The 27,550-nt window shown below is 54.2% G+C and overlaps 1 long non-coding RNA gene across 1 annotated transcript; it reads left to right on the forward strand.

Moving 5' to 3' along the window:
• The first annotated feature begins 5,725 nt into the window (after positions 1 to 5,725).
• LOC110345989 (uncharacterized) lies at positions 5,726 to 17,939 on the forward strand. Its single transcript, XR_002389731.2, has 3 exons — positions 5,726 to 8,092; positions 8,447 to 8,730; positions 9,746 to 17,939. It is a non-coding gene; the product is annotated as an uncharacterized LOC110345989 (long non-coding RNA).
• Positions 17,940 to 27,550: the final 9,611 nt, after the last annotated feature.

A 27,550-nucleotide genomic window follows, 5' to 3' on the forward strand; every position in this document is an offset into this window, starting at 1 on the left:
CCTGAGATTGTGAACAGCAGCTTAATGCATCCTTTCCCTCCATCGGGGGAAAACCCCAGAACCGCCTGTCCCTAGCAGTAGAGAACATCCAGACCCAGATCTGCTGGCCAGCAGGAAACAGGGTGTGACCCACGTCCGCCTGGGTGAGGTCAGGGGCCACCACAGGCTCCTCCAGTCAGTGAGATCACATGGTTCAGTCCCAGCCCTGCCATGCTGGCTGTGTGACCTCAGTGACACACTTGCTTCTCAGACGCAGTTTCCTCATCTGTGGAACACAGACCGTAACTCAGAGGTGGCAGGGGAGGACACTGGCCAGCACACAGGCAGGTGCTGAGAAACCAAGCCACACCCACGGGAGCACACAGGACCCTGGGAGTTCAGCACATCCCATCTGGATGCAGCTCCTAAAAGTGAATGTGCACCTGGCCTGGACAAGGTCAGATGCTCTGAAGGGGAAACAAGGAGAACACTGGGGTCCGTGCACCCCTGCATGGTGCTTTCAGACACTGTCTTGTTTAGGAACCACAGCAAAACGCCACAGGCAGGGAGGCCTAACCCACAGAGGCTGTCCCCGCCCTGGAGAGGAGTGTTGCCATGGTTGACAGAGCCCGGACAGGTTTCCAGGTTGTGCACAACAAACAAAGAGCTGGACGGATGTGGCACGTGACAGTAAGGAAAAGCAGCCCAGTTTAATGAAGTTTGCTCAGGCGACCGTGCACTGACAGCGAGCAGACGGATGGAAAGGAAAGTGGCTCAATCACTGACCATGTTGGGCAGAAGGATTCAGAACCCACTGGGTGTTCCCAGCGAGACTGACAGCGTGGTTGACTGGGTGCAGTCAGGTCAGCTGTGTGTACTGTGCTGACCTTTCCCATAATTCACTGTTACAGTTGGGTGTGGAAGTGCAGCTGTGCATGAACCTAGCAGCTCCAGGTGAAGGTTACTGCAGGTCCTGCTGAGGAATCTGGCACAGGCTATCTTGGTGTGGGACTTGAGAATCTTCTGAGGTGGCCCAGCAGCCTTTGTCTTTCTTATCTCTGCTGCAGGGCAGTAGGCCTTGAGACCAGGGCCAGGGAGTCAGCCCTGGGGCGTTGCCAGGGTTCAGTGCAGCAGAGGGAGTGGCCCATGGCCCCAGTGGTGCCATCAGCTTTACCTGCAGTCTGAGCCTAGGGCTCCAATAGGATGGGGTTCTCTTCCCGGCCTGCAGAGGCCTACTTTCCCCTGCTGCCCTCAGACAGCAGAAACAGAAACAGCAAACTCCGTGTTTCTCCAGACAGGGGCGAAAATCCCACTGTGAGGCCCACGCGCCTGACTTCACTGAGGCCTCGTCACCTGGCAAAGCCCTCTTCTCCACATCCCACCCCACGGAGACGGCCTGAGCATTGACGTGAGGGCACCCAAACCTGGGGCCCACAGGTGCGTTGGGGGTGTCAGGCCGAGAAGCTCCCCATCCACAGAAGCAGTCAGAGATGCTCTTTGTTTACATATAGTCAAGACTGAACGGAAGGTGTGAGCAGGAAACAGGAGACCAGGTGCCTCCCCACCCCTGTGCAGCCTTAGGTGCTCCTCAGTGTCACCACTTGGGAGCCAAGAGCGGAAGTCCTACCCTTCCCGAAACCAGGTCTCCCAGGACAGGATGTCCAGGCTCAGTCACCTGGCAACTTGAGGTTTACTCTGACCAATGAGGTCCTGGCGAGTCTGATTTAAAAAGAGGGTCAAGTTGATGCATTTTGTCTGATATTGAAAGTTATAAAAATGAAACAGAAAAGTCCAAGCCACTCTGATGGATGAGAGTGAAGACTAAAGCTTCAGTAGCTGGTTATTTACCTGAGGTTCACCTTGCCATGGAAATGGGGACAGTTACCATTGTTAGCAAGAACTGCTTTGGGGAGCCTCAGACAAAGGAATCTATTTTCATATTCAGCAGGAAAAGTGTCCTGCAAAGAATACAAATTCTAATTCAACCCTCAAACTGGGTCACTTTCTACCAAAAAATAATAAGTAATAAAAATAAGAAATCTACACCTTTGAAAATGAGACCTAAGGTCTTTCTCTAATAACCTCTAATATTGCAAGATCCAACTATAAGATAATTTGAATAAGCATTGCTCCAAAAATACAGTCATTTCAATGCAATTGCTTCCAGCTGACTTTCGGAAGGCCTGGCGAGGCAAGATAGGAAGCATCCTTTTTTTTCCAGTGGCGTGTTTGCATCGCAGCATCCTGCATGCTGTTGTGTCTGGTCTGGCGTGGTTGTGGGTGCTGTAATTTGGGAGTCCAGACAGGGCTGGTCCAGGAACAGGGAGTCGCTCCAGACAGGGGGTGGGGAGCCAGGCCTTCTCAGAGTCAGCAGCTGGTCAGCAGACAGCGAGACTTCAAAATGAGAGCAGGAGCATCCTTCTCTCTGGCCCCATAATTAAGTCCTGAAAGTCTTATTTTCCCTAACGAGTAGCCCCGTGGACTAAACAATCACAGGACTGGTCCTACCCAAAAGCAGACCCTGAGACAAGGCTCGGGGCACGGAGTCTGCTCTGGACATAATTTGGGAGCTCAAGTGGGGAGCTGCAGAGAGAGTGGGAAAGCTAGAAGTGGTAAGATTTCCGCCCCGGGCACTGGGCTAACACAACAACGGCAGACGTGTTTAGTCTTAAGCTTGTGCCCACTCCCTCCTGCGCTGGCCACCTTTTGGAGGCCGATGCCCCACATTTGCTAGTGGCCTCCCCCGCCCACAGGTGCGTCCTGGTGATGAGTGTCCAATGGTGATACGGGGCGCCCCTGGGCTACACGAGGGCCCTGTCTGGATGCCCTCACTGAACTGCTAGGACGGAAGATGCTTCGAGGACACTGCATCCTCCGCTACGTGAACTGGATACCGGGTGACAGTCACCCTGTGTAGCTTCCTGAGACCCACCCAGACCTCTAACATCACAGGTCATCCACAGCCAGCTCAGGATCCAAAGGGCACCACGCCACCCACAGGAGCCCTTAGGCGCGGGCCAGAGGGAGGTGTGAGCCGAACAGCAAGTGCACTGCTGGCAGGGGGACGCCAAGCTCTGGAGACCCTCTCCCAGGCCAGGACATTCGCTGGGTCTTGTTTCTGCATAGTCAGCAATTGTCTTTGCATTTTTTTTTTCTTGAAGGCAAGAGCCACAAAAACTCACATTTGCACCTAGGTCCTGCTTGTAGGGTTTGGGCTCCAGATGAGAAGATTCACGCTGTTCCCTTTGCGGTTCCTAATCTTGCCTTTCATCCTGCTTGTGCTTTCTCGACCTTTCTTGCTTCCCATTGTCTGCTGGCCCCTCTCGGGGGCTGGGACAGAGGTAGGGTGGCAGCCAAGGCAGCCTTTGTGCCCAGCCTAAGGACGGGAGGGTCAGGGCAAAAGCCAACCAGAGGGACCAGTCTGAGCGCATCCGCACTCAGAAGAGATGGCATGGCCCTGTGGAAACCTGGAGCCCAGAGGGGCCGACACGCAGGATCAGCAGGGCTCCCGCCAACTCCTCCGTGTCCCTGCCTAGCTCGGCTCCTGCCAGGGAAGCAGCGGAAGGAGCACAGGACAGAGCGGCCTGCACCGCACCCCGGAAAGGTGCAGAGAGAAAAGGGGGCAACCGGGCCTGGGCGGCGCAGGCTCCGAGTCTTCAGAGCCCGCGTGGAAATGGGAACTGGCCAGGGAAAAGCATCTGCCCCTTCCAGAAGGAGCAACAGCGGAGCGGCCCGGGCTCACGGACCCGATGAACAGTAGGGAAGCGGAAGACGGGCAGAGGGCGGCGTGGGGCAGGGAGACGAGGAGGGCTGTGAAGGAGGTGAGGGCCGTGCAAAGCTTCCAGCTCACGAATCCGCTTGAGAGACTGAGGGAGCAGAGAGTCCGGAAAGGCACCGTGCCTGTACCGGCTTCCCTCGCTGCTGTGACGAACTGCCCCGAACTCGGGGGCTCAAAACCCGCGTGCATTCTCTCCGAGCCCTGGAGGTCCGAAATCTGAAGAGGTTAAAAGCAAGGCCTTGCCCGGCGGGCCTTGCGGAGGCTCCGGGGAGAGCCGCTCTCCCGCCTCCACCGCCGGCTCCTGGCCCGGCCCTCTGGCCTCGATGCTCCCTGAGCCCGTCACAGTCACCGTCCTCCGCCCCGCAACCTTCCCGCGCCCCGTGCGCCCCGTGAGCGAGACCGGCTGTTACTGGCTGATCCCGCGCCCGCCCGGCCCTCGGTCACACAGGCCACGCGCGCTGCGGGCCTCGGCCACCAGGGACGGCTCCCAAGCCCTTCGCACCCCCAGACACTCGGGAGGAGCCCAACACAGGAGCTACCCGAGGCGCCTCCGCGGCTTCGTTCCCCTCCCTGCAGAGCGAACTGCGGCAGGAGTCCGCAGCTAACGAATGCCCTCGGGAGAAAGGATTCGCGTCCGGGCGCGCTCGCCTTTCCCGCTCCCCGTCCTGTTCCTGTTCCGAGAGTGCTGTGGTTCCAGGACTGCGTGGACTGCGGAGTCAGGAAAACCTAACAATGCTGACTTTCGGGAGCATCGATTAAGGCCAAGGCCGCCGAGCGCGGGCATCCAGGAAGTGCAGCTTACGGCGACCGCGTCTCAGCAGCCTCGGGAGCAGTCGGTGTGCTCCGCTCATTTCTGTCTCCGCGCGGTGGACACACAGGCCACGGGAGACCCTTGCGGTCTGCCAACCCCAGCACGCCTCCCTCGTTCCCACAAGCTGATAGCGCTGCATCTCCAACACACACGCAGGCAGGCACGCACACAGGCAGTGGAGAAGCTAGTCAGCACTTTTTACCCATTCCTTGAGTCACCGACGGCATCACTGGCCAGAGATGGTCCGGGCCAAGTGAATAATGTCCTTTATTGTGATATGAAGATGTGAATCTGGAACTTCTGCAGACACTTAGCCAGCATGAGGATAAAAGCCTCTGTGAAGAAAAGCACCTTGTTGAACCACTAGAAAAAAAAAATCAGCCGTAAAGCGCACCCTTTAAACAAGCCAATAAATCTTCTTATTTATTAAGCTAGCTTGAATTGGGCTTTTCATTTTTACAGGTTTAAGTTTATCCCTTGCTATTGAAGACGTAACTAAGAAAAACATTACCAATTTTTTTTTTTCCCACTCCCTGTGTAATGGGGACTGAACCCAGGGCCTTCACAGTGATCTACTTCTCAGCTCTCATTACTTTTTTATTTTGAGACAGGGTCTCACCAAGTTGCCCAAGCTGGTCTTGAACTTGTGATCCCTCTGCTCCTGCCTCCCAGAGTGCTGGGACTACAGGCACACCCCAGCACACCCAGCTACCACATGGTTCTTAATACAGAACATACTTTGCACTAATATTTTTAGTGTTGATAAAATCAGAATACCTGCTTTCTTCTTAGACTTTGGCAGAATTAGAAAAATAAGGTAACGCAGTTAACTTATCAAATAGTAATACTGATATGTAATATTGAGTTACACATATCAAATAGTAATATTAATTTTCTACATGGAGCTTTGGGGTACAGAATCCCAATCAGGTTGCCAAGGGGCAGGGCCTGGTGATATGTAATACTGAGTTACATATATCAAACAATGATATTGATTTTCTGCATGGAGGCTTGGGGGGTAGAATCCCAATCAGGTTGCGGAGCAGCAGGGCCCTGGTCTTGGAGCAGCTTCTGCAAGGTAGGTGCCTTGTTTGTCCTTAGCTCCTATAAGTTTAAGGGTTAGCTTCGAGGCACTGATGAGAATTATGAGAGTACAAGGTCACTCCTTGATGTCTTTCTTGGCATAAATATTGCTCCAAAACAATTTAATGTAAAAACAAAACAAAACAAACAAACAAACAAATTATCAAATAAGGAAGTGGTAGAATCAACTGCAGAACTGCAAAGGAACCCAGTCCTCAGGTTACTCTGCACTTACGCTGTTTAGGCACCTCAGGGAAATACCTAAAAAGTAAGAGAATGTAAAGGGGACAGTCCACCCAAGCCCGACCCCAACTCCTCCTGAATCACCAAGTCAGTTGAATTCTCTCCATCAACACATCTTGTCTTAGTTACTTTCTCATTGCATATGAGACCCACAAGTTAAGGGAGGAAAGGTTTATTTTGTAGAAGTTTCAGTCCATGGTCGGCTGGCTCCAAGGCAGGATGCATGGCAGAGGGGCATGAAGAGGAGAAACAGTCAATGGCAAAGGAGACAGGAAGCAGTAGAAGTAAGCAGCAAGCCTCCCTTTCCTTTTTATCCCACCCAGGCTACAAGCCTTTTAGATGGTGCCACCCACACCCAAGATGGGGCTTCCATTACCCACACTCAGAACTATGCTAAAACAATTTAGTTATTACACACCCTTAATCCCAATATCACACACCCTAACCCAGCATCACACACCCATGATCCAACCACCTCCCAAAAGCCCCATCTATGAGCACATGATGCTTGGAGGGATATCCAAATATAAGCCATAACACCTCTGAAGGACAGAGAATTAAGCATTTCTGACAAATCTAAAAGGTAGACAATGGACTAAGCCACCTGTGTGGTGATCTAGGAAACCTCTATAAATTGCTTCTCACCAAAATTAAATCTCTTCTCCACACTCTTATCTGTCCTATTCTTCTGCCTAATTGGCCAATTTGTCTTATTCTACTGACTTTTTAAGAAAGTACATGTTATGATTTATATCTAGATGACCCCAAACCCTCATGAGCTCATCCGTGAGTTTCTGAAAGGTGACTGGGTGATGGAGTGGTATAGCTGTCTCGCTCTCAGGAGGTGGAGCTTGGGAAGAAGAAGGGGTCACTGGGGGTGTTCCCTGGAAGTATTTCGCTTCCTTCCTGGCTCCTCCCTTTACTTCCTGCTTTCTGGTGGCCATGACTTGAGCAGCGCATCCTCTGCCAGACCCGCCTGCCATGGAGCCAGCTGACTATGGCCTGAAGCTGTGAGCCAAAATAAACCTCTCTTTCTTTCTGTGTGGGTGGTGGTATTGTGTCCCAGCAATGAGAAAGTGATTTAGACAGTACAAAAGATTTTTAGAGATTTAAAATTTCTGCCGACATTTTATGTGTGCTAACCACTGTCGCTGTCTTAAGTATTTTAATTATATGCTACTGTTTTATTCTTAGGTTCCCTCTACATTTTCTCACCAAAGTCCTAATTTTATTACTATAAATATATCTAAGCATATTGAACAACTTTTTCCTGTAGTTCATGTGATTTGTATATAAACTTGACTTTTACTCTCCAAAAGGGATAAAATAAATACAACTGCAAAAGATATCCAAAAATGCATTTATAAAGAATAGACCCAATACACCTGGTTTTTATACTATTCAAAATTGGTGGATTATTTCTTTATACTGTTGGTAGAACTAGGCAACTTCCTGAAGAACATGGCATCAGATCTGTAGTCCATACCTTACACTTGGTTAAATTATCTTACATAAAAGACTTAAGTGTTAAGAAGAAAAAACCTAGGGGGAAAAATCATGATAATTTTTAAAAATATGAAATGCGGGCTGAGGATTTAGCTCAGTGGTTTCGGCGCCTGGTACAAAAAAAGAAGAAAGAAAGAGAGAGAGAGAGAGAGAGAAAGAGAGAGAGAGAGAGAAAGCAAGCAAGCAGCCCTTTCCAAATGTGGTATACAATTCAGAAAGCAGAAAGGGGAAGGTTGAGAAATGCTTTTGTAAAAGGTCTGAGATTTTAAGCCCATCTGTGTTTGGATGTGTGCAGGGTTGTCAGCAAGCCAGAGCCGGGCAGTGGATTGCGTGTTCTGGGCACAGAGGGCCGGCCCAGTGTGTGTGAAGAGTGGGGTCCTGAGAGCAGCTCTCCAGTCACCCAGGCCCACACCCTGCGGGGCAGCCTGCTGTCCCTCCCCGCTCAACCTCGTTTTCACAGGAAGCTGCAGAGGAGGGAGAGGAGAAAATGACTTCAGGGCCAGTTGTGCAGAGGGGGACGGACGGGGACAGCTCCCTGCCTCCCGCCTCTTGGGGGCCGGCGGCCCCGCCTGCAGCCCCAGGCGAACCACAGGGTAAGATCTGCATACACAGACCCCCACCTCCTCCGCCACCCCACGCCAGGGTCGTCTGAGGAAAGAGGAGGAACGAGCGGAACATAGGAAGCGCTCTAGGTAAGGCGTTTTACTTCTTGACAAAAATTGCAGTGGCGCGAGACTTATTGACGGGCCACACTTGCCATTCCAGCCCAGGCGAATTCTGTCTGTCCCGGCTCCAGGGATTCTGGGGAGATGCTGGACACAGTGACGGTCACCTTTCTCGTGTAGGAGGCCAGCGGTGGTTGTTCCCGCTGGAAAGATGTGGCTGTTTGGAGGAGAGGAGACTTGGCCCTGAGTGGGAGGAGCCCCCGGGAGAGGGGTGGGCTCCCTGCCCCACCCGCTGCTCCGGAGTTCAGGCCCAGAGGGCCTGGGGCTGTAAGTTTGTTTTTAAACATTCATTCTTTTTTTTTTTCTTTTCTTTTGGTACAGAGATTGAACTCGGGACCTTGCGCTTGCGAGGCAGGCAGCCAACCACCGAGCTAAATCCCTGGCCCTGTGACTGTGATTTGACCAGAGATCCGGAACAAGCTGAAGAGAAGCAGGGCATGAAAGCAGATAATGGGTGGGGTTTGGAGGAACCAAGATTAACCAAGGAAAAGGAGCTTTATTCACTTGCTGCCTTCCCCTGCTATCTAGGGTTGAGCACATCGCAGAACAAGCCATCTACTGTCGGTGGGCAGGAAGGTAAATCCCACGGCAAGGATGGCAGAAAGGTAACCTGCGCGCAGGTCCGCCGGCCGTGCTCCGCCCCGTGCCTGCCTTCCGCAGGAGGGGCGCGATTTCTCCTCCGCGGGGTCTGGAAAGGGACAGAAAGGCTCAACAGGGCTCCCCGCCTGTCCCGAGCTGCCTCGTGGTTCCCAGGTCTGCATGTACTTTGCAGAAGGAAAATAACTCAGGTCACCTTGAGAGGGAGCGGAGTCCTAGCTGAAAGCTGTCTCCCTGTAGCTCAGTGGGTAGTGCTCTAGCAAGCATGAGGCCCGCGGCCAAGGAGGTGGAGCATTTGTGAATGGAATTGTTTTCCAGATTCCTTTCCTAGTTTGCTACTGGTGTAGAGATAAGCTATTGACTGTGTGTGGTGCTTGGAACTGAACTCAGGGGCTTTGCACAGAGCTATATCCCCAAGCTTTTGATTTTGAGACAAGATCTCACTAAGTTGCTAAGTTGTTGTTACGGTTTCTATCTAGATGTCCCCCCAAAGCCTCATTGGCTCATAGGTGGGGCTTTGGGAGGTGGTTGGCTCATAGGAGCTGACACTCACAGTGGATTAATCCACTGGTAGATTTATAGCTGAATGTGACTTTGGGAGGTGGAGCCTGGTTGCAGGAGGCGGTCACTGGGGTGAGGCCTGGAAAGGTCCATCTTCCTCCCTGATTTCTCTCTGCTTCCTGCCAACATCCCCTGGGCAGATCTCCTCTGCCAGGCCGCCCTACCTTGGAACCAGCTGACTCTGGACTAAAACCTCTCCTTCAATTTGTGGGTGTCTGTACTGTCTCCCAGCAACAAGCATGTAACTAAGACTGTTGCCCAGCCTGGGTTTAAATTTGTGATCCCCTTGCCTCAGCCTCCCAGAGTGCTGGGATTATAGGCCTGAGTACCAGCTATTGATTTTTTTTTTTTTAATGTTGACTTTGTATCCTTTGACACTTTATCTTACAATTCCCATCCATCATTAGGGGAGGGCTGATTCTAGAAACTTAATTTGCTAACAATTACTTAATTTGCTCCTAGTTGACCCCATGCTTGAATCGAGAGAGACCACAGGTGTGTAAGCAGCATCCCTCCACGTGCACTCAGTGGCAAGGCCCACAACACAGGGTCGGACGCAGCAGCATCCCCATGGCTTATTTGTTCCTGTCAAAAGCATGGCATCGTCCAACATGGAATAAAGTCAAGAGACAAATCCTACATAGGAACCCCAAGCCTAAGCCTAGAAGGGACAAATTCTAAAACCTCAAGTCTCCAGCCATTGCCTGTCTGCGCTGAGCTTCAGCAGACAGAGCTGGATCTGCCCCCCAACTTGAGACCCAGAAGATACAACCTCGTGGAGCTGGTCACGTCATATAAAGCTGATGAGCTGTTTTTAAGGAGCAGTCTTTCTCCCAAGGCTGTGGCAAGTTTCCTTTTAATCACATCTGCGTCTTCTCTTCCACAAATACAAATGCAGCAGCATCAGGGAATGCCATAGGATGGACATATTCGTCCCTCTGTTAAAGCATGTGTCTTAGTTACTTTCTCATCACTGAGAGACAATACCTGACACCCACAAGTCAAAGGAGAGAGGTTTATGTTGGCTCAGAGTATGTAGAGGTTTCAGTCTGTATTCAACTGGCTCCAAGGCGGGGAGCAGGGCAGAGGAGAAACAGTCCATGGCAGAGCAGACAGGGATCCAGGAGGGAGGAGGGAGATCAACCCAGGCCACACCCCACAACCACCTCCGACCAGCTCCACCTCCCAACCTCACACCCAGCCATAAACCCATCAGTGGACTGACCCAGTGATGAGTAGTACACCCACAATCCAGTCCACTCCCAAAGCTCCACCTGTGAGTGCAAGGGGCTTTGGGGGCATCTGGATATAAACCCTAACAGCATGTCACAGTCAGAAGAGCATAGCCTTTGGAAGCAATCAGATCTACATTTAATGGTAATTCTGCTTTATATCTTAAAGACTCCTTCCCAACCTGAAGTCATGTAGACAGAGCTACATCTCAGTATCCAAGGGGGGCTTGCTCCAAATGGTGCCAGATTTGCTATAACCCATGCACGTCCTCCTTTGTACTGTAAATGATCATTAGGTGACTTCCCAACACAATATAAATCCTATGTAAATAGTTGTTATATTGCACTGTTTAGAAAATATGATGTGAAAAAGTTTGCACACATTCAGTACAGCCACAGTATTTTTTCTGCATGTTTCCTATGTATGGTTGGTTGAGCTCACAGATGTGGAACCTGTGGACATGGTGGGCCAACTGTGTACTCCAAGGTTCTTTCTAAAAGCTTTCCAGCTTTTTGCATTGGAGTATTTAATCTATTTACTGTTGGCTTTTGTGTGTGGGTTTCTTCCCACAGCTTCCCAGCATTCCCAGTGACATTTACCCCAAAGACCACCTTTCTACAATCCTGCAGGGTCACACTGTGGTGCCCACACGAGTGTGGCTTTGCCTCTGTCCCCTTGGCTTCTGTCCACCATGGTGACACCACACTGTCCTGATCAGTATGGCTTGTAAGTTTTTATGTTGGGCAGAACAGTTCGACTGTATTTTTACTTTGTTAATTTTCTTCTAGACGATCAGTTTGTCCACATAACTGTTGGGCTTTTGATAGCTATGGCTGAGTCTCTACATCAGTTTTCAGAGAGCCAGCACATACACAGTATGACTCCAGTTATATACGGTTAAAATTAACAAAAACCAATCTATAGTTTTTAAGGGTTGATAAACTTTAAATATAGCAAGGAATTGATTACCACAAAGTCAATGGAGTGATCACCTCTAAGGGACAGTGACTGGGAAGGGAGGCCTAAGGAGCTGTCTGATTTCTTGACCTGATTTTAATTATATGGCTGTCTCCTTATTTATTAAAATATGTATTTATATTTTACTCAATTTTTATATGTAGCTGTTACATTAGTCTTAGTTTCTCTCTCTCTCTCTCCCTCTCTCTCTCTCTCTGTCTTTCCTGACTCCCAACCCCCAGTTTTCCCATGTATAAAATGGATCTATGCCAGGCATGGTGGTGCACACCTATAATCCTAGCACTTGGGAGGCTGAGGCAGGAGGACTTCGGTTAGTTTGAGGCCTGCCTGGGCTATGTAGTGAGTTCAAGGCTGGCCTGGAGTACATAGTGAGACCTTGTCTCAAACAACCAAAATAAAAATAGAATTCCTTTTTAAAAAGTACAATGTACCCAGTACCTGTACTACAGACTCTCCTCCTACAGCCCTGGAAACGGCACCTCGGGCAGTGCTTGCACAAGACAGACAGCAGGCTCACGATTCCCTCCCCTCCCCAGGAACCGGAGTGGGATCAGAGCCCAGGGTGAGAGGAAAGGCCATCCAAGGGCTTCCATAGTCAGGCGTGCCCCTCGCATCTCGGGTACACGCTGTCCTGTGCCTGCACGCGGAGGCCACCCGGGTGTGGGGCAGATGACGCTGCTCAGCAACACCTATCTCTAGCCCAGCCTCTGCAGGGGTCAGCGCTTGGCAAGGGCTCTCCCCACCCGTCCCTCTGTCCTCAGGTCAGGGGACAGTGAACCCGGGGGCTTTGACCCCACTGGTGAGCACTGCCAGGCTGTTGCACGGGGGTTGGAGTTTTGAGGAACTCATCCTGGACTGAGGTCCCTTTACAGCAGGGCCACCAAGCTCCTGTCACATATCTGTCCTCTGAGGACCTGGGAAGGAGCAGCCAAAGCAGTCCCTTAAAAATAAAAACTAAGACACTAGAGTAAGATATTGTGAGCGACCATCAAATACCCCCGGCATTTGTTGGCCCTTCAGATGTATGGCTTGTCTCCCTTCACATGATAAATGAGTTTTCTTTTCACCCCCACGGAGTGCTGGGATGCTCACCATCACAGGAGTAAACTGTGGACATGTTGCATGAGTCTAAGTCTGTGCCAGGACAACTATGACTGGAAATGATGAACACACGTTTACCTGCTCATCTGCCCAGCCTTCGCTTTCCGCAGCAGAGGACTGTCTACACCTGAAGGAAATAAAATCACCAACTGGGCACAAAATTAGCCACCTGCTGAGCCGTAGAGGGAGCAGCTGCCTCTGTGGGCACAGAGACCCTACCTGGGGCCATCGGGACCCTCTCTGCAAAGGCTGGGATGGAAGCAGAGCGGCTGGAATCTCTGTGTGGCCAGAGGTTCCCGCCTGGGGAGGCTGGGGAAGCCCTGCACTAGGGGCGGAGGAAGCTTCGGCAGGGAAAGTGCACTTTGCATCCGGTGCGGAAGGAAGAGGAAATCAAGGAAGAGCTCTGAGCCCCTCTGCAGCTCAGCTCCGCAGGGGCCCCTGTCACACCTGCCCCTCTAAGTGGAGTCCGTGTTGATTGGTTGGTTTTGTCTTAAACTGGTTTGGCTGTAAAGGGGGTGAAAAGAAAACCCCCCTTTCCTACCACACTTAGTTGCCAATCGTTCCGGAGCCCTGGCCTCCCCATCCTGTCCTGTGTGCACCGAAGGTCACTTAGCCCCACGGCCTCCACCGCAGAGGCACCAAGCGGTGCCCGCTTTTACGGTGCACGGCAGGGCCTGCACCCGTCCCTCCCAAAACACAACCCGAGTTGTTCAGCACTCCTACAGAGGGTAGCGCCTCCTGCATGTTGTGGGACACAAAGGCCCGCACTCAGGTCACCCCCGAGAGTAACCGAGGCTGGGACAGCCGACAGCATTGCTGCACGGTGTGGCTGGCGGGAGCTGGGAAAAGGTGCTGAGAATCGAGTGAAGCCTCCTGCCCTACGCGGCCCCTAGGTCCGGGAAGACCCTCTTGCCGCGCGCTGTGGCAGCAGCTGTCTTACGTTCATCATCTCTGTTCCTGCAGCGACCGGGGAGATCGATGAAGTCCACCGAAGACAAAACGCCCTAAGCCACAGAGTCTGCATCTTTCCTGATCCATCATCTGTCAGGCATCCGAAGGCATCAGAGCTACAGCCGCACGGAGGCCTGGTCCTGCAGGACTAAGCTCAGTACTTCAGGACCAACTCAGTCTTCCCCCAAGGCACCCCGGTTAGTCTGATGCCAGTGGCTGAGACATTTTTTCTTCTTTTATAGCACTGAGAATTTGACCCAGGGAGCGCTGAGCTACATCCCTATCCCCCTGCATGCACACGCATGTGCACACATACACACACATTTTGAGACAGTGATTCAGCCAGTTGCCCAGGCTGTCCTTGAACTTGAAATTTTCCTGCCTCAGCCTCCTGAGTAGCTGTGACTGCGCACATGCACCACCACGCCCGGCGAAAGACAACACTCGGGAGTTCTCCAGCTCTCTCTGCCTAGCCCAGCGGTGGTGAATCTATGGCACATGTGCCACAGCTGGCTGCTAGCATTAAAAGCTCTGAAAGATTCGCCATCCCTGCTCCAGCACAATATCTCAAACACAGCAGATGCCCAAGAAAAAGGAGCAAGAGAAGAGGGGAGAAAAGGGGAGAGGAGAGTTGGAGTCAAGCCTAACCTGAGCCCCACCCCAAGGGAGAGCACTAGACACAGGGCTCGGGGCCAGTAACAACGGGGAGGACTTTCGGGTAATTAAAATACTGCAGGACACATCGGCACGTGCGTGGGCCTTGTGGACCTTTGCATTTCACGTCAGGGAGCCAAAATGAGCAACTGCTGGGCGGGGTCTTCGAGGCAGAGTGGGGCAGAGCCAGCTTTGGGGCATGGCAGGTGGCCGGCCGGCCACAGAAGGGTCCCGCTCCGCAGAGCTCTCTTCTGGCCCCCACACTGGCTGTACTTAGTTTTGACGGCCAGAAACCAGAACATCCGCTCGCTCACACAGAACGCAGAGGGTGGAGCCTGCAATCCCAGTGCACTGCCGCTCAGTAAGGGGCCTCGCCAGGAAGGACAATGCGGCCACAAGGTCACGCAGACACAGCAAGGACGAGCGAGGCTTGGAGAACACACGCGTCCTCCTGCGAGGGCAGGAGAGAATCTGGGGCTGGGACAACAGCTGGGAAAATCGGATGCCGGGCCACAGCCCCCAGGGCTCCCCGACCGCTCAGCCGCGCTGCCTGGAAACCCCAGGCTGACCCCGCCTGCAACAGCGAGACGTGGGGACACTGCCCGCCCCCCACACTTCTGCACTGAAGAAATAATAAGTTCCCAGGAGCACACCATATTTTATCCAGCCATATGTGTGGCCCAGACAGGAATCCGGACCCCCTCCGAGCCTGTTCACTCCCAAGGCAGAATTACATCCTCACTGACAGGGCCAGGCCTCCGCTCCTCCTGCTTCTCCTCCCGTCTCCACCAGCACCGTAAATTGCCGTCAAACTCAGCGAAAACAGCTGAGCGGGGAAGAGAGCATTTCCTCTCACAGCCAAATAGATGTGGACGAAACCGAGTGCTCACACGCTCTCAACAGGAGCTTTCTGGGTGAACAAATGAAAACAAGAGTAAGGGAAACAATGTATCAACCTAAGGCAGCCTGGAAACAATGTGAGCAAGGTTACAAGCAGGGCGGAAAAACAATAGCTGGACTTTAATTCAGAAAGGCTGAAATAGTTGCTCAATAAATGATCGTAAACAACAGGGGGAGAGTATTGGTTGAGGCACCCATGCAGGTGAAACATATTATTCAAAATCCAAGGCCACACTTCCAAAATGCCCCACCACTAAGAAGTCTCTTCTGTTACTAAAAACACAAATCCCCAGCCATCTGCCACAAAAATTGTATTTCTGTGGAGCTACGGCAAAGTCTAAAAATCTGTATTCCCAAGGTGTTAAGGTTGATGGCTATGTCTTCTTCGGTTTAATGGAGTTTGACTTTTTCATCCAACAAGTATTTATTGAGCTTCAAGTGTGTATCAGGCAGTTAGGTGCTGGGCACGCAGCATGACCGAGGTGGAGGTCCCCAGTCGTTGGGCTGACCCTGGGGGAGGCAGAAAATCCTTCCTTCGAACAAGCAGCTCCAACAGGGACAAACCCACCTTCATAGGCTCCTGGGGTCGCACTGTGAAGGAAGGGAAGACGCCCAGAAAGCAGCCACTCTACAAAGGCTAAAGTTCGGCATGTTGCGGTGGTGGCATCTGTGCCCGCTGTTACCCCATGCCCTGGGCGGGGAGGCCTGAGAAGGGAGCCCCTCGACCTGCTTGGGGTCCCTTCTGTGATGAGGTTACAACAGGGCAGGGCTCTGCGCCCTCCGGACGTGCAGGACAGGAGCGGGTTTCTCCCTGGGGCTGTGGGACTCAACTTCCTGGAAATAAAGGTTGTAATTACTGCAGCAGGCGAGGGCAGCTCACTTGCAGGCTGGCAGCATTTGGGACGATGTCCCTGGGGTTGGCAGGGCCAGGGGCCAAGCGCATTTCCACCTCTACCACCAGAAGAAAACTGATGGCTCCAGGCTGAATCGCACAAAGTACCAGTTATGAGGTTTAGGAGAAAGAATAAGGATGCAGCCTCTCCGCTCATTTATGGTGTCTGTCAAGGAGGCTCCTAGTCTCTCAGGGCCAAGGGGGCATTCGGTGGCCAAATACATATAAAGTGCTCCAGCGAGCGGCAACAAACCTCTGCTGTTCTGATTTTCATGGGTGTGGGAAGAAAGGCAACGAAGACCCAGCGCTCCGCTGGATCCTGATCCATGCAGGCCAGGGGCCACAGCTGACATCGGACAAGGCTTCTCCCCAAGGGAGCCCTGGAGTCCCACTCCTGGCTTCCAGACGCTCCGAGTACAGGGCATTTGCCGAAAGCTCTCCTCACGGCAAGGGCTTCAGGTCCCTGGCCCTGTGTTTGATTTCCAGCATGGAAAAAAGAAAAAAGCTTCCTTCGTTCAAAGACTGGGTGAACCGAGGAGGTTAAAACCATCAAAAGTGACTCCCAGGAGACAGGCTGCTGAGGACACACTTCCCAGCACTGTTTCTGCACTAATCCCTGCTGGGTGAGAATTCTTCCCAGGGTGCAAATTTTGAAGATTAAAGGTCGGCTCGTGAACAGTTTTGACTCTTTAAAGAGAACGGGAAGGGGGCTGAGGGGGTTGGTGGTCACAGCCGGTTTCCGTGAGTGAGGGGCCTAAGGGTTCGGGGACCAGATGAAGGCAAGGGGCATGTGGCGAGGAGAGCTCAAAAGAGGGAGAGATGATGAAGGGAGGGTGGGCCTTGGCCTAGCTCTGGTGGCTCTCGCCGTGAAGCCGAACCCTGCCCGGTCATTAGTCGCTGATGCATTCGGTCGTCGATTTGGCGGATGTCTACCGTGCACCTGCTGAGTCACCAGGAAGACGTGACAGGGCTGGGGGACAACAGCCGCTGGCCAGGACACGCGCGCTGATTTCCTCCGTGGTAACAGCCAGGCAGCGAGACTTGGTGACACTCGAGAGTGGAGAGGAGCGCTGGCAGTGACACATTCTCCACCTGCACCAGCCGCCCACTGGTGATGAAGGGTCACTTGGGGAATGTGATTTTCAGGGGACTTTCCTTTCTCTCCACCTCTTCCCATCACAGACACACCCCAGGTCAGGGCCGTGACTTACCGCAGCTCAGCACTCCCTGGTGTTCCCCCCGCTCCTCCCTCCCTGAGAACCTCGCCTCTAGGACTCTAGGACTCGGGCTGCTGTGCTGTTCCCAGGATGCATTTCCTTCCCCTGCTTCTGAGTCTGCCCAGGAGCGAGTCCTCGTTCTCCATCATGTAGTACAGGAGCTGTCAAAAAAAAGCCGCATAGGCCACGCTTGCTGGATTCTCTTTTCTTTTCTTCTAACATGGCTGTCCTTGAAATCTACGGGAAGTCCCACACGGTGGCTCATCTTATGGTGAGGAATAGACGCTAACCCATTCTGAGCCCAACCGATGGCTCTCAGGACTCAGCACAAGATTTACTATACCTGAGCCATGCCTCATCTCCTTCAGGTCTCCTGCCTCCATTGGGCACCACAGAATGGAAATCTCCTCAGTGCCTGCCAGCCTCGAAAGGGTCTTATACAGGTTACTGGGACAATTTCCCAGCCGTTCCTGAAGCCGAGAGGGTACGAATATTATTATGGCATATCATTGAGGGCTTTGGTTATAAAAGAGCAGACATTTCCCTCGGGCTATGAGGATTCCTAATTTTAATTTTTCAGATTTTGGTAAATTGAGCATTTTTTAAATATTTTGAGGACATGGAATTCTGAAAGACTACTGTAAAGTAGGATATTTAAATACAAACACATGTACTTACATGTGAATATAAATTCGTATTTGACACATCAGTGATTTTAAATAAAGAATCATTCCAGACAGTTGTCTTTTTTTTTCTTTTGGTTTTTTGACACAGACTCTCGCCCCCTAGCCCAGAATGGCCTTGCCTTGAACTTGCAGCAATCCTCCTGCCTCAGCCTCCCGAGTGCTAGGCCCTCAGCCCTGTGCCACTCCGCCTGGCTCAGACAAATTTTCTGAAAGAATATTAAAGGTGAACGCTTTGCCACCTCTACACCCTCCACACACTGTCCAATCCCTCCCTTCCCTGTCCAGCAGATGCAGTCCTGCCTGTCCTTCCTGCATCCTCCCTGAGTGGACGCCCTTCTTTGTGGGGAAACTGAGGCCATCCGATGGGGCCTTCCGCGGTCCCCACCTCCGCCCTCGCCCTCTGGGAGTGGACATGCCTGGGGCCCTCGGCCCTCATCTGCTTTCCTCCCCAACTGGACGATTCTGGAGCACACAGCATGGTGTTCATTTTCCCACCTAAAAATAACGCTTTAGACCCCAAGATGGTTCTCAGCTGTAATCCTAGCCTCGGGAAGCTGAGACAGGAGAATCTCCCATTGGAGGCCAGCCTCAGCTACACACGTGGTGTGACTCGTGGCTCCAGCCGACTTCTCTCCACCTCTCTCCACAGGTCCCGGGAAGTCCTGCTACATGCTCACCCCTCGCCACCCTCCACTTCCATCCCAAATGCGTCCCGTGCGGTGTGTGCCTCACGCGGCCTGGGGTCCCTTCCGCCCGCCTGGGGGTCCCGGCCCCCTCTTCACTCCTGTCTCCCATGGACCCACGAGCCGCTGCCGCAGGAGCCGAGCTGGGCTCCTCCCACCCTCCCCTGGGTGAGGTACCCGCAGTCCTCCCCCGGAAACTGCTCATTTCCCGCTCCTGCTCAGTGCCTGTCTTCACACTGGAGTGCAGCTCCGCGAAGATGACAACGCTCCGTCCATTCCCTTCCCCCAGGGCCTGGCGCCCAGGCAAGGAGTACACAGCAGCGCGGGTCTTGGCTGAGCAGATGAAACACAAATGGGGCTACTCGAGGCAACACTTGATAGAGAACAGAAAACGTGTCGCTTTGCCGCGGGCTGTGGGAGGGGTGGCCGGGGCCCCGTCCGAAGCCCTCGCCTTTCCGGGCGCCACTTCTCAGCCCCACACCGTTCTCCAAGCAGCAGCACTGCGTCCTTTTCGACATCCAGCTCGTTTGTCACCAGAGCCTGGTCTCACGGCCTTTGGCCTCTGAGCTGTGTGCCTGGATCCAGGAGGCGTCGCTTCTGTTCTGACTTCACTCAACTCTTCGGATGGCGCTGTTAGGATTTTCCCTCCTGTAGCTTTGCTCTCAGCGTCAACCTGGGCATAAACATCTAAGTGAGATCACTGGTCATTAGACAGATGCTCAGAGCCGGTGTCACGGGCAGCAGGCAGAAGGCCAGGCCTGCCTCAGAGCAGACGGGAGCCTTCGGGAGGAGACTGCGGACGATGGAGGCCTGGGGCCCGGGACGAGGTTAGGGGACCTGGGCAGACGGCAGCAGCGCCTGCAGGGAACGGCAGCTCTAAGCACAGTCAGGAGGGACAGTTTCTCCCACTCTGTGTCCCCTGCTCATCCAGGACGGCACCCGAGAGTCACTTAGCGCTCGTCTGGAGGTCAAACAGTGCCCGGCAGCTCTGGTTCAAATGGTTCAGCTTTTACTTGATTCCACGGGTTTCACCTTCATGGCACTGGCTTGGCAGGTGGGTGACCAAGGTGCCTCCTGCTGGTTCCTGCCTTGAGCCCAGAGCTGTGACTGGAAGAGCAGCTCTGTCCAGCGTGGACCGAGGGGACGTCCCCTAGTGTGGACGGTGGCTGGCGGGGGAGCAGTCTCTCCACAGGGCCTAATCTGAGGACACAGCCAGTGAGGTGCCGTGTGAGTCCCCTCCTCCTGCCCTGGCTTGGCAGCGGCCGCCTTGCTCTGTCCTGGGCCCTCCTCCTCCTCACGGTTCTCGTGGTGACAAAGGGCCGTTGCAGCGAGCAGAGGCCAGGGCAGCCTGACCTGGATGCTGTCCCGGGCCTACACATCCTTGAGTCGCCCCCAGCTGGCCTTTAAAGCAGCTCCAGGGTGTCTGCAAAGGCTGTGAACCGAGGGGGAGGCTCAGCACAGCTCCGCCAGGGCTCCGGCAGGTCCTGCGAGGTTCCGGGTGGCTGGGTCCCCAGTCATCATGACGGAAAAGAAGAAAACTGAGGCGGAGGACAGGCTCTCTGCTTGGTCCCCGTACTCCCCACTGGCCCAGACTGGAGGCAGGGTTTCCTGCCCTAACAAACCTCTGGCACCAGGCGGGCTTGGCCCAGCACTCCCAGCCCAGGTGTCCACTGGGCCCGAGGACTCTGGGCTCTTCCCGCACGTCCCGCCCCGGGCTGGCTCACCGGCGTCTCCTGGCCCCCACCCGCCTGCTGCGAGGCTCCGGCCGAACCACCCACCACTATGAAATACACTCTGTTGGCGTTGCTGGAGACGCTGTCCACCTGAGTCTCAGCAGGCACCAGGAGCCTGGCTCTGTGGAGCCACTGGCTGGGGACAGAGGGCGCACACAGACTGAGGAGCAGCTGGGACATCTCTGCCAAGGGGGTCATGCCAGCGGCAGGCCCAATGGCCTGGCTGTACAGTTTCAGTCTCTGGCCTCTGACCCTCCATAGAAAGCAGCACTCGGAAAATGAAAATCAGGTTCTTGGGCTGGGGGTACGAGAGCTAGGAAGGAGTGTGGAAGTAAGCAGGGTGCCTTCCCTCACTTGGTTTATCTTCTTCACACCAGGGCTTAAAACACCAAACTTGCAGAGTTCTTTGAAAGAGGTGCCCATGGCTGAGCACCAAACTCCCCTCCCCAGGGAGGGCTCCGCGTGGCTCTGGGTGGCAGGCAGATCCGCTGGCCCCTCCCAGGCCAGGGCAGTGCCACAGGAGGAGGCGGGGAGGACAGCCAGGGCCTTGACCCTGCAGCCCCCATCCAGGACTGCAGAGAAATGAAGAAATGAGTGTGTTGATTCCCGCAGCTAAACCCGTTCCAACGTTTCCATCTCCTTTTCCACCCCAGGTAGTTAGTAGCCCTTTGAGATTCTCCTGCGGTGTCGCCTTCCAGCCCCGCTCTGTGCCGCCTGGCTCTCTGTCCTCCGTCCGGGGCTGCATGCTTGGCACTGCTTGCTGTAAGCCGGGTCGGACTGGTGTGCAGGTCCCGACAGCGAGACTGACCGCGAGCTCCATGCTGAGCAGTCCTGGATGGAAGCCGTGTTCCCAGGCGACCACGGAGTTGCCCAGCGGGCTTCACCCGTGCTGTGCTCCAGCCCCACCCGCGCTCTGTGACCTTAAAGTTCGTCTCTGCCAAGTCCCGAACGTGGCCCGTGTGCCACCTTACAGGACCGGCACTCACACTTCCCCAAATGCAGAGATGAGCGGCTGTCAGCTGATAAAGCATGCTAAGAAGAGCTGTAATGTGTCGATGTGAATACACAGCTAGAGACGCGGTAGGGAAGATTTGGTAAAGAATTAAATGAAAGCAGGGCCCAGACCTGGACCCACCACGCTAGCTGCGTGGCCGACTTACGCGTGTGAGGCTCCTGCTCGCAGCCCTCACAGCCGGGCCCCTGAAGCTCCACTGTGGTCAGGAGCCAAGGTTCTGGCTTCCCACCTAGGACCTGTGACCTTGGGCGAGCGACTCGGCCACTCTGGGCCTCAGTTTCCCCATCTACACACGCGTCATCATACTTCTGTCCCATTTTCGTGAGGGGCCATGGGTTACAGACCAGCAGGGCCTCACCGGCGCAGACAGACAGCGGATTTTAGCGCCCACGCTTTCTTGAGCCTCAGAGCTTCCCAGCAGTAGGAGGAGGGCTGCAGGGTCAAGGTCCCGACTCTCTTCCCCGCCTCCTCCTGCAAATTCCCGGTCCCGCGGCTCTGCCCCGGCCTGGGAGGGGCCTGGGAGGGGCCTGGGAGGGGCCAGCGGGTCTTCCTGCCACCCAGAGCCACGCCGAGCCCGCCCTCCCTGGACGCCTCGGAAGGTGCCTTCCGCGTCCACAGACCTGGCATTGGGTGGCTCAGGCAGCTGAGGGTGGAGTGGCCCGCGGGGTGCAGAAATGCTGAGCTACATCCCACGGCCTGCGCCTTGGCAACCGTGGGCACTGCAGAGCCAGAAGAGAGTGCAGAGAGAGGCAAAGAGAAAGCAGCTTCAGGAACCCTTGGGTTCCCTGCCCCGTCTGAAGCGTGGTTCAGTCGGCACCCACGGGCCCACGCACACATGGGAGATGCGGTGTTACAATGCGGGTGCGGTGTGGCATGTGTCGGGCTTCCCGCTTCTCGTTCCATTCGTGACCACACAGCCAGCCTTCCACCTTCCGGCTCCCAGGCCTGACAGGCACCTGAAGGCCGCAGACAGTGCCCGGCAGGTTAGAGGGAGGCCGAGCCGGACACACGAGCGGTCCGGGAAGGCTGCTTCCACGCCACCACCCCAGCGAGGCGGCGCCTTCGCCTCCTGGCCGAGCACTAGCAGGTTGCAAGAGCGCCCTCTGCTGGCCACGCGCGCCCATCGCCAGCCCTGCAGGGGAATTCGAACCCCGGCCTCGGAAAATCAGAGGAAGAAGCTGTAGGGTGAAAGGGCGTAGAGGTCACGGGAGCCCACTCATTCACCTTACAAACAAAGAGGATCGTTACAGCACCGAGAGGTCCCCAGCCAGAGGAGCAGAGAAGTCGAGTTGCTTATCAAAACTCTTCACGCGAAGTCTGGGGAGCACTGACTCACGCAGATGCGTGAGGTCGGGAGAAGGACGCAGCCGCCTCTCCGGCTGCTCTCCGGGTTAAAGTCGCTGCCACTCGTGGGGGACAAGAGGACCCCGGGCTCGGGTCACAGGGTCGAGCTAAGGTCTGCCCGGAGTTACCCCGCCGGACGCGCCTGCCTCTCTGGCTGGGTATCCTCTGTGCTAGAGTGAGCAGAACACCCCACGAGCCCCGCGGTGACCTCAGGGAGACCCACAGCGGCCCAGAGCAGGGGCCCGAACATGGAGCGGAAGAGGGGCTGCGCAGCTGCCATGAGCAACACCATGGCCCAACAACAGCTGTCCTACCTGGCCAACCAGGACTGTCAGAATTGAGTCACCTACGGGAAAGCTTTTTTATTTTTTTTATTGGGGGGGGCGGGAGCATTTTTATAAGTTGAAAAGATCTAATACAAGCCAGGGAGGCTGAGGCAGGAGGATCGCCCACCACAAGTTCCAGGCCAGCCTGGGCTACACAGTAAATTCAAGGGTAGCCTGGGTTGCATAGACAGACCCTGCCTCAAAAAACCCAAACCAAAGCAAACAAACAGGAAACAAGGTCTAATACAACCAGAAGTTATCATGAGCTAGACATAGTGATGTACCAAAGATTGCAACTGTAGTTATCAATTTATCATAAAATCTGTTTTAAAAGAACAAATAGGTGTATCTCTTGGATAGACTGTAAACACGAGCATTCATCTGAGCCTGCAGTGTTGCTCTGGGCTCTGTGTCCTCTAAGCTCGGCTCAGAAAGTGGACAAAGCCGCTCAGTCTCAGTTGGCGCTCTCTACTTCCTGCCAGAAGTCCCAGCCCGCCCACGAGTCCATTCACCGGCTCATGCAGTGCCGTTTTCTCCTGTGCATGAGCAACAGTGTCAGTGTTTGTTTGTATTAGTGCACACTGGTGAGACACAGTACGTACATGTGCCTTGGGGGCCGGCACACACACACACACACGCCGCCTTGGCCATTTTCACTCCCGTCCCCTCTGCATCCGTTGGGGCAGGCAGCGGGTGCTCAGGTTTGCACATTCTCCGCCTCTGCCTAGGAAAGGCCTCTTCCTCCTGCCGAGGTTCCTTCCGACCATCCCCGGCTCCATCGCAGCACCCTCCGCTGTCCCTGATGGTCCCCAGGCCCCTCCGCGCCTGGCCCCCCCAACCAATCCAGCACCACGCGGTTGCACCCCGAATCATCTGTGCACACAAGCGCTCTGGCCACACGAGGGCCACCGAACAGCATTCCGGGCCCGAGCCCACCCAGGCAGGCCAGGCACCAGGAGGTTCACAGGTGGCCCGCAGCCAGCCCAGCCACCCGGCTTCTATGTGGTCTGGGCTCTTATAACCTTTGGCTGGGCCTTGGAGGGCACATCCAGGGAGCAGACGCTGCCAGGCCGCCGGCCTCTGTGGTCTCCTCTGATCCAGCAGTCACTGGCAGCCGCTTCACCAGGGGAGGAGCAAGTGCCCCACCCTGGTGAGGCTGGGCCCAGCCCTGTCCCCAGCTGCCATCAGCTCCAAGGCTGCTGCAGAGACCCTGATGCCAGCCGCTCTGGTCCTCACCTGGCCGGCCCTGAGCACAGTGTCACCTGGAGACACATCTGCTGTCCCGGGAAGCCTTCCGGGTGGGGCCAAGGCTGACGTGCGTGCTCACGTGTGTGCAGGCCGGTCCTCAGCAGTGCCCAGACCTTCGGGAGAGGAGGCACCATCCCCATCCCTAAGCGTGGCCACCCTCGGCCCTCGGAGGCAGGCAGCCAGTGGCTCAGCAGCGCTGTCCACCCTGCAGGGACACCAGACGGATCATAAAAACTTCTCATAGATGGACATAAAAACAAAAGCAGACGTTCCATGCTTCCCCTCCACTTATCACACATTCATGCTGTCACCCACCCGAGCCCAGAGAACACACAGACTGGGGGGACGAATGGGGACAAGGTGTGGAAGTCAGCTCAGACCCACACTTCCGGAGCGCCTGGGGGTCGGCACAGTCCTCTTCAGGTACCGAGGGGCTTGGAGAATCCAAGTGTCTTGCTGAAGGCGACAGCTCATAAACAAGCACTGGAGCATAAATCCAGACCTCACCGGGCCAAAGCCTGAGCTCCTGATGATGCACAGGGACGTGACCCCTGCTGGACATGGCCTGAGATGCCCTTGGCCACCGAATGGACCTACATATGCACAACCCAGTAATGGTGGAGACAACCAACAAAGCATTTCGACCAGATCGACCACAAGGAGCCAGACCTGATGTTTCCGAGCCCAAAAACTGAGAAAGGGCAAACCTGGGAAATGGAGGCACAGGCCCGCTGGCAGTGGTTCGGGCCACCACCCACAGTGCAGTGCAGACATTGGGCTGGGACTGAAACCTGTGAGCTAAAACAATGCAGCTTCCCTCAGACAAGCAGTCCTCGTGAGGACACGAGTGACAGGTCGGAGTCCAGCACCAGGAGGGGAGACCTCACTGTGGAAGTGAAACTAGGATTTGCATACTTTGTGACAATTTATATGAACTAAATTTCATCACGCGAAAGAGCTTGCTGCACCACCGGGCACAGCAGAGCTGGGTGACAACAGGCAGGAGTTTATTCAGACAAGTGCCCTTTAGAAAAGTGACTTTAAACAGCTTTACTGAAATTTAACTGACATTTTAAAAAACTACATATTTATTTAAAAATTTTTTTATTGGTACATATTGTGGTACAAATGATTACAGTCATCGTGGGGAGGTGGCACATGTGCCTGATATCTAAGACTCTACATATTTAGAATGTACAGTTTGATCACTGATGACCAGTTCAGACCCCGGAAGCTAAGACGATCAAGATGAGAAGCAGCGGCTGCGGAACCTGGAGACGTGAAACTCAGAAATAATAAAGCGTGGTTACCAGAGGCTGCAGGAGGGGACAGCGGAGATGGCAGTCAGAGGACACGAGCTTTTTAGGCAGGGAAAGCAGAGGTCTATTGTCTGTGAAGGTGAATGGAGTCAATAATGAGAGATGGAGAGAGGGGGGAAGGCAAAGGGGCAAAAAAGAACGAAGATGTGTTAGGCAGAGGCACCAGTCCCCACAATGAATGTAGTCATGACGTATCACCACATGTACTAATCAAAATACGTACAAACTGCTGAGTTCTTTACCATGAAAAAGAAATACGTGAGGCAATGTATGTATTATTAGCTTGCTTTAGCCATTTCACAGTGTAGGCATGTATCAAAACACTGTTTCCTGGGGAGGCTGAGGCAGGAGGATTGCTGTGAGTTCAAGGCAACCCAGAAATACACAGTGAGACCCTGTCTCACAAAGCAAAAAACACTGTTTTGAGTACTATAAATATATACACAATATAAAAATATTGAGATTTTATTTTTGGCACTAAATCTTTAACACCCGAGGTGCATTTTACAATGGCACCTCTCAATTCAGGTAGCAACACGTGGCTAGTGGCCATGGCACTGGACAGCTACCGCACACTTCCATTATATACTTGCCCTTTGGGACAGTAAGAAATGTTAACACTTAAATTTACTTCATTCCAACTACTGGAATGATTTTTGTCATTGCGAAGGTGTGAAAACATCTATTCAGTTAACGAGAGAGGCATAGCTAAGACATCATCTCAACATGGGCCAGGGATTTAGCTCAGTGGTTTCATCACCTGCTGCACAAGCACAAGGACCCAAGTTTGATCCCCGGTATCAAAAAAAAGAAGACTAGAAATCATCTCAACAACTTTGATGTTACAAGAAATGGAAAATGACAAGGGCCGGTGATAACACTCCCTGGGTGCCAGCGCTCCTGGGTCGGCTGGCTCTTCACACAAACCCTGCACACGACAGCTGCGCCTTTACACGCCGCTTTACATCTTTATACTGTCCACTGCGTACTTTAAATTATGGATGTAAAAGAAAGATGAATTTTAAGGTAAAAGTACTACAGATGTTCAATTATTTCACCATGTTGAGCAAAGAGTAAAAAGCCTTTTAAATGGCCAAGCCTGGAGCGCCACCGGGCGGCCCCTCACTGGAACTGTCCATTCAGAGCAGGAGAGCGGCTTCCGCTCCAGAAGCTGGATTTCAGCTGCGGACTGAGCGAGGACTTCAGGGGTCAGATCACCAGGGTTAACACGACTCGCACTTGACAGCTGATGAGTACCGAGCACCGAGTACCACAGGCCAGCTTCCTTCCTGGAGCTTGAGTTACAAACAGGTCTGTCCCACCTGCAGGCCAGGTCACTCACCTGCTGTCTGCAGGGCCGCACAGGCAGTTCAGAGACCTGGGGTCGGGGCGTGGGGTGCAGTGGCGGAGCCTCTGCCCATCTTACCGGTGCCTGCAAGAGGCCTGGGACCCCTGGACTAAGGAGTGGTCGTAACACAGGCCTCCGGGTAGCAGCCGGCCCAGCAGGCTTTTCTCTCCAGCCCCGAGCTCTCGGGAGGCGTGGACCCAGGCCCAAGGAGGCGTGGGGAGGCCAGGCTGGCCAAGCCCTGAAGAGGGGACCCCGCCCTTTCCTCGGCCAGGCCCCTCCCGTCACTGGGCACAACACCGGCACTGACAGCTGGCAAAACCCACAGGTGTACCTGGGCCCTTTTCAGGGCACTCACGGCGGCCAGGAAGCAGAGGAGGCAGAGGCAGGAGGGCGACAGACGCTTCCCAGCGGGCCAGAGGCAGGGCCCCTCCGCCCCGACCCAGCACCCAGCACCCAGCTTCCGAAAACCCACCTCAGAGCACACAGGCTCAGGTTCAGCCAGCTACCAACCTCAGCCGCACAGCGCAGGGTCTGCAGGGTGTGGACCCTCCCCGCAGGGCCCCTCTGAGGGTCACGACAAGGGTCTGGATGATGCGCAGACCAAAGGCAAACAGGATCAGCCAGTGGAAACGGGAGAGG

The sequence above is a fragment of the Heterocephalus glaber genome, unplaced genomic scaffold, assembly GCF_053883595.1.
Source record: "Heterocephalus glaber isolate CG9 unplaced genomic scaffold, H.glaber_assembly_v1.0 deba00001688, whole genome shotgun sequence".
Classification (NCBI taxonomy): Eukaryota; Metazoa; Chordata; class Mammalia; order Rodentia; family Bathyergidae; genus Heterocephalus; species Heterocephalus glaber.